General features: G+C 46.4%; 1 protein-coding gene and 1 long non-coding RNA gene across 3 annotated transcripts in view; one reads left to right on the top strand and one right to left on the bottom strand.

The window, feature by feature from the left end:
- The window catches only part of nktr (natural killer cell triggering receptor), a 240,111-nt gene that overhangs the window by 44,099 nt on the left and 181,139 nt on the right, over positions 1–14,873 (top strand). The gene's annotated exons all lie outside the window — the stretch shown is intronic.
- On the bottom strand, positions 4,237–14,746 carry LOC125460726 (uncharacterized). Its single transcript, XR_007249327.1, has 3 exons — positions 14,683–14,746; positions 12,905–12,985; positions 4,237–4,343 (listed from the first exon to the last, which is right to left on the bottom strand). It is a non-coding gene; the product is annotated as an uncharacterized LOC125460726 (long non-coding RNA).

Genomic DNA, 14,873 nt, shown 5'->3' with positions numbered 1-14,873 from the left:
GAGGTCCTCCGTGACATCGACCCCCATCAACTGCAGAAGGAGCAGGTTCTGCACCCTTTTCCGGAGTTGCGACAGCTTTCCCTGCCTCTCTCTCGCCTTCCGAACACCCTTGAGGACAAAGAACCTCTTGATGTTCTCCTTCACCATCTCCCACCAGTTGCCCGGAGACTCAAAGAGGGGTTTCACGGTTCTCCAACCAGCGCACTCCCTCTTAAGCTCCTCGACGTTCTCTGGGGTCAACAGAGTTGTGTTGAGCTTCCACGTCCCCTTGCCGGCCGGCTGGTCATCCTGTAAGTGACAGTTGGCCAGCAGGAGGCAGTGGTCAGAGAAGAACACCGGCTTGACGCCGGTGGACCTGACCGAGAACGTCCGTGACACCAACAGGAAGTCTGTCCTTGAGCGGATAGACCCGTCTGGCCGCGACCAGGTGTACCTCCGCTGCGCTCTGTCTGCAGGGGTGCTGAAGACGTCAAGCAGCTTGGCGTCCTTCACCGTGCCCATCAGGAATCTGGACGTGACGTCCAGTTGACTCCCCCCACCCGCTGTCCCCACGCCGGATCTTCCATCTGCATCAATGATGCAGTTGAAGTCTCCACCTAGGATGACCGGCCTGGATGTAGCCAGCAGGGGTGGAAGCCGCTGCAGACGGCCAACCGCTTACTCCGTACCGCTGGGGCGTACACATTGATCAGCCTCAGGGGAGCGTTCCTGTAGGTGACGTCAGCCACTAGGAGGCCCCCCCCCCCCCCCCCACCACCACCACCTCCTGAACTTGAGAGATGGTGAAGCCGCGCCCCCGCAGCAGAATAGCCAGGCCAGAGGAGCAACAGTCGTTACCCCCCGACCAGATCGAAGGCCCACAGGTCCAGGCGCCGGACCATTTCCCGTATCTGCCGGGGTGTGGTATCCCGCACTCCTGCAAAAACAGGAGGTCCGCCTTGACAGTGGTCAGGTAGGCCAACGTGGACACACATCTTGCGGTGGACTTGACGCTGCGCACATTAATGCTCGCAACTCATACCCCCATTGTGGGGTGACCGCAGTACCCTCCCCAAGTCCAAGGTCCAGCCCCTCTATCTGTCCCTTCATGCCCATTGCCCGGGCTAACTGCTGGACACTGTCCAGGCTCAGGAAACCGTCCGTGCTGCCTTCCGGGTGGCATACTCCCGTTGGGGGTATGGAGGCAGGAGAGTCCGCCTCTGGGTCAGGCTGGGGACGCGCTGTTTCCTCCTCCTCGCCTGGAAGTTCCGGGTGGCCCTCCAGTGCCCCAACGGCATGTGACTGGGTGTCGGAGGGAGCCTCAGGACGCCTCCCGTCACCTGGAATCGGGGTGCTGCTTTCCTTCTCCCTTGAGATCTTTAGCTTCTGCTTTGGGCGGGCCCTCTTCGAATCTCCCTCGTCAGAGGAGCTCTTATAGTCCCCCTTAAGCTGCCTCTTCCTGCCTGATGGTTGCGGTTCCTGGGCCCGCCGACGCACCTTCCTCCTCGCTTTCCAGACCGTTGTCCACTCCCCTGGGTCGCCTGTCGCCGCCTCCATTGACTCCGGGTTGTCGGCGGGGAGCGGAGCCTGCAGGGGCGCTTTGCTGGCCTCGGGCCCGTCCTGCGGGGCTGGGCCCTTCTGCACGACCTGGCCCTCCTGCACATTAGTGGGGTCCTTGCAGGGTCCTGGTGCCTTCCTCTCCTCCGGGGGGCTGGCCTCGCATTACCCCTGCCGGCGACCTGGGCGTAGGTGGTCCCCCGCCACGGGCATACCCTATAGAGGTGGCCCGCTTCCCCGCAAAGGTCGCAGCTTTTTTCTTGTGGGCAATCCTTTTGCAAGGTGTCCCTCCTCCCTGCAGACGGTGGCTTTGCAGTCGGCCACCCCGTGACCTGACCTACCACAGGCATGACAGACTTTAGGTTGCCCTGTGTAGGTCAGGTAGCCCTTGCTCCCGCCGATCATGAAGCTGGTTGGTGGGTGTACAATGTTCCCGTCCGCGCCCATCCTCAGCATCACCTTGACCTGCCTCTTACTGGTCCAGATGCCAAAGGGGTCCATGATGTCGGTTAGGTCCCCTTCCACCTTCATGTACCTTCCGGGGAAGGTCAGGACATCAACTGCTGGCACATGCGGGTTGTACATGTGTACAGTCATCATATGGCTCCTCTGTGCTGGCATCACAAACAGCGGGACAGCGGTCAATACAGAGAGGGGGCCCTCACCTCCTTTCTCCTTGAAAACCTCCAGGAAGCGCTCGCAAAGCTTGGCACTCCTGAAGGTCACATCGTAAAAACCTCCTCCAGGGAAATCCTGCAGGCAGTAAATGTCCGCAGCAGCGAACCCACAACAGTCCAGCTCCTGAGATGCTGCTGGGCCTGCTGTGTTCATCCAGCCTCAAATTTTATTATCTCTCAGTCCAACAGGACCCTCTTCACGAAGAAGGTGCGGTCCACAGGTGCACCTTCTTCACGGAAACACGGATGGTGTTCCGGACCCCCTGACCCGGGGCACGAGCACTTGCCGCAGCCATCGTTGCAGGTTGGCTGCTCCCCTGAACCAGCATTAGGCCGAAGCCAGCATTAAGATCCACTGGTTGCAAGGGTGCACAGCCAACCCAACGTCTTCCTTCCACCTCCAACACAGCACTCTCCTCCTCTCGGTCCGCAGAAGAGTGGGTCTTTATTTTGTTCCAGATGTAAGCTGGCTCACTGAGCTGGAAATTTTGTTCCCAGATGTTTCACCACCATTCTAGGTAACATCAACAGTGAGCCTCCGGTGAAGCGCTGGTTTTATGTCCCGCTTTCTATTTATCTGGTTAGGTTTCCTTGGGTTAGTGATGTCATTTCCTGTTCTTTTTCTCAGGGTATGGTAGATTGATTTGGAGCCAATGTGTTTGTTGATGGAGTTCCGGTTGGAATGCCATGCTTCTAGGAATTCTCGTGCGTGTCTCTGTTTGGCTTGTCCTAGGATGGATGTGTTGTCCCAATCAATTTCCTTCTCTTTGTTTCAACAGTAAAATCAGAGTCATAGTCTGTTGATTCTTGTGATCTTGTCTATTAGGATTACCTTTATACTGTAACTGTAATGATTTTAAAATTGCAAATTAAATCTGGATAACAAAGTGTGAAGCTGGATGAACACAACAGACCAAGCAGCATCTTAGGAGCACAAAAGCTGATGTTTCGGGCCTAGACCCTTCATCAGAGAGTGGAATGGGGAGAGGGTTCTGAAATAAATAGGGAGAGAGGGGGAGACGGACCGAAGATGGAGAGAAAAGAAGATAGGTGGAGACAAGAGAGTTGCAGTGGGAGAGAGATTCCCTGAGGTTGGTCCGGAGGGAGGAGGGGGCAACTTCTTCAGGTTAGGTATCCCTGGAAGAGGCTTCACAGTAAGGTTAAAATTGTGATCAGAGATAATGGGAACTGCATTTGGTCCGCCTCCCCCTCTCTCCCTATTTATTTCAGAACCCTCTCCCCATCCCCCTCTCTGATGATGGGTCTAGGCCCAAAACGTCAGCCTTTGTGCTCCTGGGATGCTGCTTGGCCTGCTGTGTTCATCCAGCTTCACGCTTCGTTATCTTGGATTCTCCAGCATCTGCAGTTCCCATTATCTCTGAAGTTAAATTTGGAGTTGGGCTTCTTCTAACTTAGGTTTGAATTCTCTCCTATCAATGACCAGTTGTTTTGTAGTATAGCTTCACTTTGTTAAACTTACATGAAAAAGTGCTCTTTGAATACACAGTGTACATCATTCAGTCCAGTTAAAATATATTCGGGTGTTTAAATAATGTGGTTAGCGCTTTGCAATCTTTTAACTGTTAGTTCTGGACAAGGAATTGAGTGTGCACGGTGAAGGGAGACAGAGAGGTCCAGGAAGGGGAGGGAGGTATCCAACTGGGACAGATCTGAATTCACAAAACTGTCTTCCAGTGTGAGTGAATCAGATGATGTAAACAAGGTTTGTGATCTGCTGTGCTACTCAACCTTACTGTTAGCATTCTCAGTAAAAAATTTTAATGTGCGCTTGTATTCCCAGAGAAGTTTGTTAATTTTGCATGCTTCCCTTATCATAAAAGGGCACTTGACAGTACCTCTGTTGATACGACACGGAAACCGACCCTTCGATCCAACTCGTCCATGCCAACCAGGTTTCCTAAATGGAAGTAATCCCATTTGCTTGCATTTGGCCCATATCATTCTAAACCTATAATGATACCCATGAGGCATTTCTCTTTTTGAATTGTTTTTAATACAAGATGGATAAAGGTGACATTTATTTTCATGGTATGGAAGTGCAGTTCCAGCATCCTTTGTTCCTTAAATTTGTGGATTTTTAACAAGCTTTGTCTCTGTCATCTTCTTGACCTTTGGGATAGGAAGAACAGCAGTTTATTGATTTTGTCTGTTGGTTTGAACTCTTCTTGAAATTTCATTACACATTTTATTTTCTCTCATGGTCTTGTTTACATTTTGGATTTTTATCTTTTTAGAGAGAGTCATACAGCATGGAAAAAGGCCCTTTAGACCAACCTATCTATGCTGACCAGGTTTCCTGCACTGAACTAGTTCCATTTGCTGGCATTTGACCTATATCCCTGTAAACCTTTCCTATCCATGGTATCTATCCAAATTTCTTTTAAATGTTGTAATTATACCAGCACCTACCACTTCCTCTGGCAACTTGTTCCATATACACACCACCAATGTGGAAGTAGTTGCCCCTCAGGTCCCTTTTTAAATCATTGCCCTCTCACTTTAAACCTATGCCCGCTAGTTTTGGACTCCCTACCCTGGGGAAAAGACATTGGCTATTCACCTTATCTGTGCTCCTCTTGTCTTTATAAATCTCTTATAAATGTGTTACGCTTCAGCGAAAATATGCCCCAGACTATGCAACCTCTCCTAATAACTCAAGCCTTGCAGTCTCAGTAACATCCTTATAAATCTTTTTTGCACCCTTTCCAGTTTAATGACCTCCTTCCAGTAGGAAAGCCACCACACTTCTATCCTGTATTCCAAATGTGGCCTTACCAGTGTCTTGTACAGTGACAATGTGACACTCCATCTCCTGTACTCATTGCTGTATTCCTGTACTAACAGATGAAGGCAAATGTGCCGCATGTGTTCTTCACCACCCCTTTCAGGGAACTAAATACCTGCACCTCTAGGTCTCTGCATTTGCCTACAGGAACCAGGACCCCATCGTTAATTGCAAAAGTCCTACCGTGGTTTGTCTTACCAAAATGCAATACCTTGCAATTATCTGCATTAGATTCCATCTGCCATTCCTCGGTTCACTGGCCCAGTTGCTCAAGATGTGTTACACTCTTAGATAACCTCTTTCAGTGTCCACTATACTACCAATTTTGGTATTACCCACAAACTTACAAACCATGCCTGCTGCATTCTCATCCAGATTACAAATAGCAGTGGACCCAGCACCGATCCTGGCGGCTGACCACTGGTCACAGGCCTCCAGTCTGAACAATAGGCCTCAACCACTATACTCTGTTTCTTACTATCCAGGCATTTTGGCTATGTGCAGCCTGTTCCCCCCGCTTCCCCAAAAACAATCCCAGTGATCCAAGATTCTGAAACCCTCCCTCCTGAACCAACGCAGGAACCACGTAGTCAGTTGTCCTATTCTCCTATTTCTGTACTAATTGGCGATAATCCAGACATTACAACCTTTAGGCCCTGCTCGTTAGACTACTGCCTAAGTCCCTACGTTCTTGATGCAAGACCTCATCACTCATTCTGCCTGTATCGTTGGTACAAATGTGTGTCATCACCTCTGTTTTATCATCCTCCCACTTCAGGATATCTTACTTTTGATGTTTTTCTGCTTTGTTTGCCATTCCCAGATATACAATATTCTGATTGTACTTTTATTGCTCGCAGTTCAGCCAGGTTTTTTCCAGAGATGTGCTCATTCTCTTCTCCAGTATTTTATTTCACTCATTTATCAGCTTAGAGCGCACTTGAATGTTCACTACTGCATATAAGCAAACTAATACTGGCCTGGTTTAATCTCAGTCATGTAGAACCCACATTAGTTACCCTCCTCCCTCCGGACCAACCTCAGGGAATCTCTCTCCCATTGCAACTCTCCATCTTCGGTCCGCCTCCCGCTCTCTCCCCATCCCCCTCTCTGATGAAGGGTCCAGGCCCGAAATGTCAGCTTTTGTGCTCCTGAGATGCTGCTTGGCCTGCTGTGTTCATCCAGCCTCACATTTTATTATCTTGGAATTCTCCAGCATCTGCAGTTCCCATTATCTTTGATACTATTTTAACCTCACTGCGAAGCCTCTTTCAGGGATGCCTAACCTGAAGAAGTTACCCTCCTCCCTCCGGACCAACCTCAGGGAATCTCTCTCCCATTGCAACTCTCCATCTTCGGTCCGCCTCCCCCTCTCTCTCTATTTATTCCAGTTCCCTCTCCCCATCCCCCTCTCTGATGAAGGGTCCAGGCCCGAAACGTCAGCTTTTGTGCTCCTGAGATGCTGCTTGGCCTGCTGTGTTCATCCAGCCCCACATTAGTGCAATTGTTTGCAAGAAATTACGTGATGGTGCAGAATCTGAGTGCGGTATTACTGAAAAAAAAGACGTGTTGCATTTTTATTTGTTCATGCGATGTGGATGTTGCTGACTAGGCCAAAATTTATTGCCCATCTCTAAATTCCTAAAGGGCAGTTTAGAGTCAACCACATTGCTGTGGGTTTGGAGCCATAGACAGGCCAGACCAGGTAAGGGTGGCAGATTTCCTTTCCCTAAAAAGGGAATCAGCAATCGACAGTGGTTACATGTATTCCATTGGCTAGCTTTATATTCCAGATTTTTAGTTAATTTAAATTTCACCATCTGTGATGATGGTGATGGTCTGTGAAATGTGAATACATTTATCCTAGAAAATTAGTCAAGGATTTTGGATTACTAAATAAAAACCAAAAGAACTGCAGATGCTCTAAATCAGTAACAAAAACAAAGTTGCTGGAAAAGCTCAGCAGGTCTGGCAGCATCTGTGGAGGAGAAAACAGAGTTAACATTTCGGGTCTGGTGACCCTTCTTCAGAACTGATGGTGGCTGGGAAAACGTCACTTTTTATATGCAGAAAATAGGGAGGTGGGTGGTGTAGGGAGTAAACGACAGCATAGAGCCCAAAGAGAGAGCAAGACAGTTGGACAGACAAAGGAGTTGCTACCCATCAGGCTGGGAGGGTGAATAGTTGTTAATGGGGACTGTTAGTGACTAACAACAGGGGGTGTGTAGTGGCAGGCTATGTGATAACAAGGCCTGGTGTGTGTGGTGGAGGGCTGGGACATAGGAGAGTTTAGGCCCTAAAATTATTGAACTCATATTGAGTCCAGAAGAAGCGGAGGGTCCCCAAGCGCAAATGAGGTGTTGTTCCTCCAGCTTGCATTGGGCTTCAGTAGAATGCTGTAGTGGAGACAGAGATGTCAGCCAGAGAGCAGGGTGGTGCATTGAAGTGACAGGCAACAGGTAGTTTAGAGTCTTTTTTGCGAGCACAACGTAGATGTTCGGCGAAGCTGTCGCCAAGTCTATGCTTTGTTTCCCATTGTAGAGGCGACTGCATTATGAGCAGCGAATGCATAGACTAGATTCTTAGAAGTGCAGGTGAAGTGTTGCTTCACCTGGAAGGTATGTTTGGGCCCTTGGATACTGGGGAGGGAGGAGGTAAATGGGCAGGTGTTGCAACTTCGCCGGTTAGAGGGGAAGGTGCTGCAGGGCTGTGGGGAGGTGTTTGGGATGGAGGAAGTGTGGACCAGGCTGTCCCGGAGAGAATGATCTCTGCGGAAGGCGGACAAGGGAGGGGAGGGGAATATCATCAAGATGTGGTGGAAATGGCGTGTGATGATCTTCTGGATGTGGATGCTGGTGGGATGGTAGGTGAGGATAAGGGGAACCCAATCGCTGTTGCGGGAGGGAAGAGAAGGGGTAAGGGCAGAAGTGCAGGTAATGGTTGGACTCGATTGAGGGCCCTGTCGACGACGGAGCTGGGCAATCCTCGGTTGGGGAGGATTGTGGACATTTCGGAGGCTCTCTTGTCAAAGTTGGCCTCATCTGAACATATGCGACGGAGACGGAGGAACTGAGAGAATGGAATGGAGTCTTTACAGGAAGTGGGGTGTGAGGACGTATAGTCCAGGTAGCTGTGGGAATGGGTGGGTTTGTAATAGATATTACAGGCCAGCCTATCCCCAGAATTGGAAACAGAAATGTCAAGGGAGGGAAGGGAGGAGTCAGAGATAGACCAGGTGAAAGTGAGGGCAGGGTGGAAATTGGAGGTGAAATTGATTAAGTTTTCCAGTTCTAGACGAGTGAGAAGCAGCACCGATGATATCTTCGATTTTTCTGAGAAAGAGTTGTGGGTGGGGTTCAGAATAGGACTGGAATAAGGAATGTTCCATGTACCCCACGAAGAGACAGGCATAACTGGGGCCCATGTGGGTACCCATGGCAACTCCTCTTACCTGAAGAAAATGAGAGGAGTTGAAAGAGAAGTTGTTGACAGTGAGGACAAGCTCAGCCAAGCAGAGGAGGGTGGTGGTGGGTGGGGATGGTTCAGGTCTTTGTTCCAGGAAGAAGCGGAGAGCCTTGAAACCCTCCTAGTGGGGAATGGATGTATGAAGGGATTGCACATCCATGGTAAAGAGGAGGTGGCTGGAGCCGGTAACTGGAATCCTTGAAACCGGTGTAAGGTGTCAGATGAATCATGGATGTAAGTGGGTATGGATTGGATTGGACCGGGGGGACAAGATTGAGTCAAGGTAGGTAGAGTTGAGTTCTGTGGGGCATGAGCGGGCTGAACACTCTGTCTACTTGGACAGTTAGTGGATTTTTGGCCAGAGATAGAAATGAGTTGTGCCGGGTGGGGGACTATTAGCTTGGAAGCGGATGCGGGTAGATCACTGGATGAAATGACATCTGTAACTGCAGTGGATACAATGGCTTGATGTGCCATGGTGCGGTTGTGGTCCGGGGAAGGTAGGAGAAGGTATCTGAGAGCTGGCACTCAGCCTCTGCAAGGTAGAGGTCAGTACGCCAGACAACAACAGCACCACCCTTATCGGCAGCCTTGATGACAAAGTTAGGGTTCGATTGGAGTGCACAGAGTGCAGTCAGTTCAGAGGGAGATAAGTTGGATTTGTTGAGAGGGGCAGTGAAATTGAGGTGACTGATATCACATTGACAGTTCTCAATGAAAAGATCGAGTGCAGGTAAAAGGCTGGAGGGAGGGTCCACGTGGAGGGCAAAGGGGTCTGTGGGATGGGGAGAGTTGACAGGAACATTCATTGAGTAAATAACTAAGCCACAAAATAAATCATGAGGGCCCCATAATTGATTTTTCATCTGTGCTGTAATAGTTATCTGAACGAACCTGTTTCAGGACAGATCGTTATCATTGTGCATGTTTACTGTCAAGCAAACCATGTTTGAATTACATGAATGGGAATTTCCAGTTAGAACAGGATTGTATTCCAGCACTCTGCTGATGTTTCAAGTTACGATAAACTTGGTAATAATTGTATGGTTTTTCACGAGGATGCCCTGTTCTTAGCGGGCGAATCACAGAGATCCAGTTGCACCGCGGGCAGTCAAAAACTTGCCTGATATTGTTGCTGTTACTTTGAAATGAAATCACACTGAAAGAAGCTATTTAACTTCTTTTTGAAAATCCCAGTGTCTTGTCTTTTATTTTGGCAATGGTCCTGCATGTATTTTCCTTTTGGAAGAAGATTCAGTATAAATTTTAGCACTGGTATGTGGTATCTATTGCATTTATAAGTCTTTGCTTAAAAACATTCTCCCAGTCTCTGATGTTCCATGTCGAATGCTGTGGCTACCAGCCTTCTAATGAGAAATACAGAAAATACAAAACTATCAAACTCCTGTTTTTTATCATCTTAAAACCTTGGTGGCTGTGTCTTCACTTGCCTAGGCCCTTAGGTCTGGAATTCCTCTGGCACTCTCGCTGCATCTCCACTTTTATCCTCCTTTTCAGATCTACTTAAGACCTCTATTTGATAAAAAAAAATTACCATTTGTCTAAATGTCACTTTGCATACTCGGTGGAAGATCTTTTGACTGATATTGATACTGCAAATTGCTTTGCGACATTTTATGATGTTTAAGACATTATGTAAATACATGTCACTGTCAAGGTCTGGTCAGTTGTTTAAAACCACCTGCCTTCCCGTGGTGAGTCTGTGATGCTGCAACCAGGATAAAGGAGTTCTAGTGGTGTAATTGTGGGTGGAGCATGCAGGCCATGTTGCTATGCCACACTATGAAGAGGCATTTTTATACTTGGTGCTTACAAATAACAATTGTGAATGAGAGGGGACTTCTGTATTTTAATAACAACTCTTAGAAATAAAAGCAGAAGAATTGGTTAGGCTACTTGTGGGATATTGCGTTCAATTGTGGTCTCCCTGCTCTAGGAATGATGTTGTTAAACTTGAAAGGTTGCAGAAAAGATTTACAAAGATGTGGTCGGAGTTGGAGGGTTTGAGCTACAGGGAGAGGCTGAATAGGATGGGGCTATTTTCCTGGAGCATTGGAAGTTAAGGGGTGACCTTGTAGAGGTTTATAAAATCACAAGGAGCATAGATATAGTGAATTGCCAAAGACTTTCCCCAGGGTAGGGGAGCCCAAAACTAGAGGGCGTAGGTTTGAGGTGAGAGGGGTAAGATATAAAAAGAACTTAAGGTGCAACTTTTTCATGCAGAATGTGGTGTATGTATGGAATGAGTTGCTGGAGGAACTGTTGGAGGCTGGTACAATTACAACATGTAAAACGCATCTAGATGGATTTATGAATTGGAAGGGTTTGGATGGAAATGGGCCAAATGCTGGCATCCCAGGAAGCAGTCTAGCGAATATCCTTTGAACTACCTCTGCTGTATCCTTAAACACAAGGACCAAAACTGAACAGTATTCTCAGTGCAGCATCACCAGTACCCTGCACAATTGTAACCAGACTTACTGATTTTCAAATTCCAACCACCTAGCAATAAAAGCCAAAATTCAGTTTGCCTCCTTATTTACCTCCTGTACCAGCTTGCGAACCTTTTATGTTTCCTGCACAAGAACCCCCGGATCCCTGGGGTTTTCTTGGAGTCTCCCTCCATTTAAATATTGTTCTACCTTTTTGATTCTCCTTACCAAAGTGCATGACCTCTCAATTTCCTACATTAAATTTCATCTTCCAGTTTATGGTCCACTCATTCAACCTCCTTCAGATTCATGCCCTGATCACAATATGCCATCCAATTTTTGTATCACCAACAGATTTGGATACAATACACTCTGCTCCCAATTTCAAATCATTGAAAATGAGCTACTAAGTCATTTGTATAGGTAGTAGCTAATTGAGCTCATAGCATTTATCCTGATGTCACTCCACCAGAGATAATGGGAACTGCAGATGCCGGAGAATCCAAGATAACAAAGTGTGGAGCTGGATGAACACAGCAGCCAAACAGCATCTCAGGAGCACAAAAGCTGACATTTCGGGCCTAGACCCTTCATCAGAAAAGGGGGATGGAGAGAGGGTTCTGGAATAAATAGGGAGAGAGGGAGAGGTGGACCGAAGATGGAGAGAAAAGAAGATAGGTGGAGAGGAGAGTACAGGTGGGGAGGTAGGGAGGGGATAGGTCGTGGAACAGTCCCTCTTCCGCACCTACACAGGCCCCAAACCCCAGCTCTTCCTCCATTACATTGATGACTGTATCGGCGCCGCCTCTTGCTCCCAGAGGAGCTTGAACAGTTCATCTACTTCACCAACACCTTCCATCCCAACCTCAAGTTCACCTGGGCCATCTCCCACACATCCCTCCACCTATACGCTCCTCTCCACCTATCTTCTTTCCTCTCCATCTTCGGTCTGCCTTCCCCTCTCTCCCTATTTATTCCAGAACCCTCTCCCCATCCCCCTCTCTGAAGTGTCTAGGCCCAAAACGTCAGCTTTTGTGCTCCTGAGATGCTGCTTGGCCTGCTGTGTTCATCCAGCTCCACACTTTGTTATCTTGTCACTCCACCAGTTGTGTCTTTCTAACCTTAAAAGATCCATTAATCCTGTTTCTATCTTCAGTGTGTTAACCAATCTTCAATCCATTTAATGTATTAGCCGTAACATTGAGAACTCCTATCTTGTGCAATAACCTTTTATGAGGCACTTTATTGAATGCCTTCCTCAACATCAGGTATTGTATCCTCAAAGAACTCTTGCAGATTTGTAAAATATGACTTCTGTTTCTCAAAATGATGTTCATTTTGTTTGATTGCATTGCCTTTCCCTGAGCCCAAGAGCCGTTAACTGAACTACAATGAATTTAGTCTTAATTTTACTTTTTTATTATTATGTATGACTTCTGCCATTTAATAATGGTGCTGTGGTTTGGCAACTGATAAAACTTTTCACTGTATTTTTCATGTAAAAGTACGCTTGACAATAAATTTCTGTTCTGTTCTGTTCTATTCTATTTAAATGTCCTGTTAATTCTTCTTTGATAATGGACTTTTAAAACTTTTCAGATGTCAGATGTTAGACTAATTGACCTATAGTTTCCTGCTTTCCATCTCTCTCTCCCTTCACAGAATCTCAGATTTGTTACAGCGCAGGAGGAGGACGTTTGGCCCATCATATCTGCACTAGTTCTGTTACCTAATGCCAATCTCCCTTTTTGAACAGGGCCATCACATATTAGCATTTTCTAATCCACCTAAACCCTGTCAGAATCTAAGGAGTTCTGGAATATTTTATGTAATGCCTTCACTTCCTTGGCCCTGGGATGTAGCCATCAGGTCTTGGTGACTTGTCTGCCTTCAGCAACTTTCAAGTTTAAAAGTTCAGTGCTAAAATTCTGGTTTGAAGCCTACAGCTTTGTAAAAGTAAGACTCACCCTTTGATATCTGTAGTGAGGCCAGTCAATTGACATTTTTTGGGTTCAGATCCTTTTGCAGAACAGATTTTCAGTCCTTTGCTGAAAAGGAGTAGACACTTTGTTTAGCCGGATGTTAGTAAAGCCTCTGACAAGATTCCATATGGTAGACTAATTAGTAAAGTAAGATCACATGGGATTCAGAGTGAGCTCGCCAGTTGGATACAAAATTGGCTTGATGGCAGGTTGTTTTTTGGACTGGAGGCGTGTGACCAGCCGTGTTCCACAGGGATCCATGCTGGGTCCACTTTTGTTTGTGTAAATATATAGATGAGAATATAGAAGGCATGGTTAGTAAGGTTGTAGATGACACCAAGACTGTTTGGTGTAGTGGACAGTGACGAACATTATTGTAGATTACAAAGAGATCTTGATCAATTGGATCAATAAAGTGAAGAGTGGCAGGTGGAGTTTGATTTAGATAAATGCGAAGTATTGTATTTTGGTACAACAGACAAAGGCAGGATTTACAGATTTAAAAGGAGGTCTTTGGGTGGTGGTGTAGGACAGAGACACCCATGGGTTCAGAAATTTAATTCTTTAAACTTTACATCACATATAGACAGGATGGTTCCGAAGACACTTAGTACGCTTGCATTAATTGTTCAGATCTTTTGAGAATAGGCGTTGGGACATTATGTTGCAGTTGTACAGGATGTGGTGAGGCCTCTCCTGGAATTCTGTGTACAGTTTTACTCATCCTATAAAAGGGTGAACATTATTAAGCTGCAGAGGGTTCAGAAGAGATTTACCGGGATATTGCTTGGGAATGGAGGATTGAGTTATAAGGAGAGGTTGTATAAGCCTAGCACTTGTTTCATTAGAGTGTATGTGATTGAGGGCTGACCATATCGAGGTTTATAAAATCATGAGGGGTACTGATAAGGTGAATGGCCGGTGTCTTTTCCCTAGGGTGGGGAATTTCAAGAGTTGGGTGCATATTTTTAAGGTGGAGAGGGAAGATTTTAAAAGACATGAGAGACAATTTTTGTATAAAGAGAGTGGTTTGTGTGTGGAATGAACTCCAGAGGAAGTGGTGGATGTGGGTACAGTTACAATATTTAAAAGGCATTTGGATAAGTACGTGAACAAGAAATGTTTGGAGGGATATAGGGCAAGTTCAGAGAGTTGGCACTAGTTTAGTTTGGATTTATGGGTGGCGAGGACTGGTTAGACTGAAGAGTCTGTACTGTGCTGTATGACTGTGTTTAAAAGCACTCACATGAGGAAAGCCTTCATTACTTCTCACCAGACAATTTTTTTAAACAAAGTTTGTGTTTTCTTGTGTCTTTCCATTGTGGTATTTGCATGGGAAATTTGAACCTCAGCACAGGCCTCTTTTCTGGTTTAGGAATAGGCTGCAGATTGTGAAGGAATGTCAGAGTTAGTGAAACGTGCAGGAATGGAATTTCAGTCTAATTTTCAGCTTTAAATCACAGGAAGCTATGACAACTTGAATCTAAATCATAAATCTTAATGTATTTCTTTACATAAAATTTTAATTTGAGCATTGATGAAAAGAGACTTAATTGTTCTGTTTCTGCATGATAGTTTTGTTGTTTCAAACTTGTTTACTGGCATTGTTAGTAGTCTTTGGACACAGCAAAATAAATAAAGTTGAGCCTTTTTCTATTGCTTTGTTTTATTTTCCCCACCACCAGAATTGTTACGATGCATTAGAATAAGAAGTTACATTTAAAAAGATATGTTAATATTTTAATTGCAGAGCACTCACTTACCATCGTAATGTGACTCCTGACAGGATGAGACCATGACAGAATGTGATATGGTCTCAGCAGGGCTTTTTCAACAGCAAAGTATTGGATGAGTCCCTGCTGCTTTAAGTTTCATACATACAGTCAGAGAGAGTTACAATATTGAAAGAGGCTTTTTGGCCACTGCATCTGTGCTGGTCATCAAGCATCTATAT

Source organism: Stegostoma tigrinum, chromosome 2 (genome assembly GCF_030684315.1).
Source record: "Stegostoma tigrinum isolate sSteTig4 chromosome 2, sSteTig4.hap1, whole genome shotgun sequence".
In the NCBI taxonomy this organism is placed as follows: domain Eukaryota; kingdom Metazoa; phylum Chordata; class Chondrichthyes; order Orectolobiformes; family Stegostomatidae; genus Stegostoma; species Stegostoma tigrinum.
Note: the sequence above shows the minus strand (reverse complement) of the source record. Positions and strands in the feature narration are given on the sequence as shown.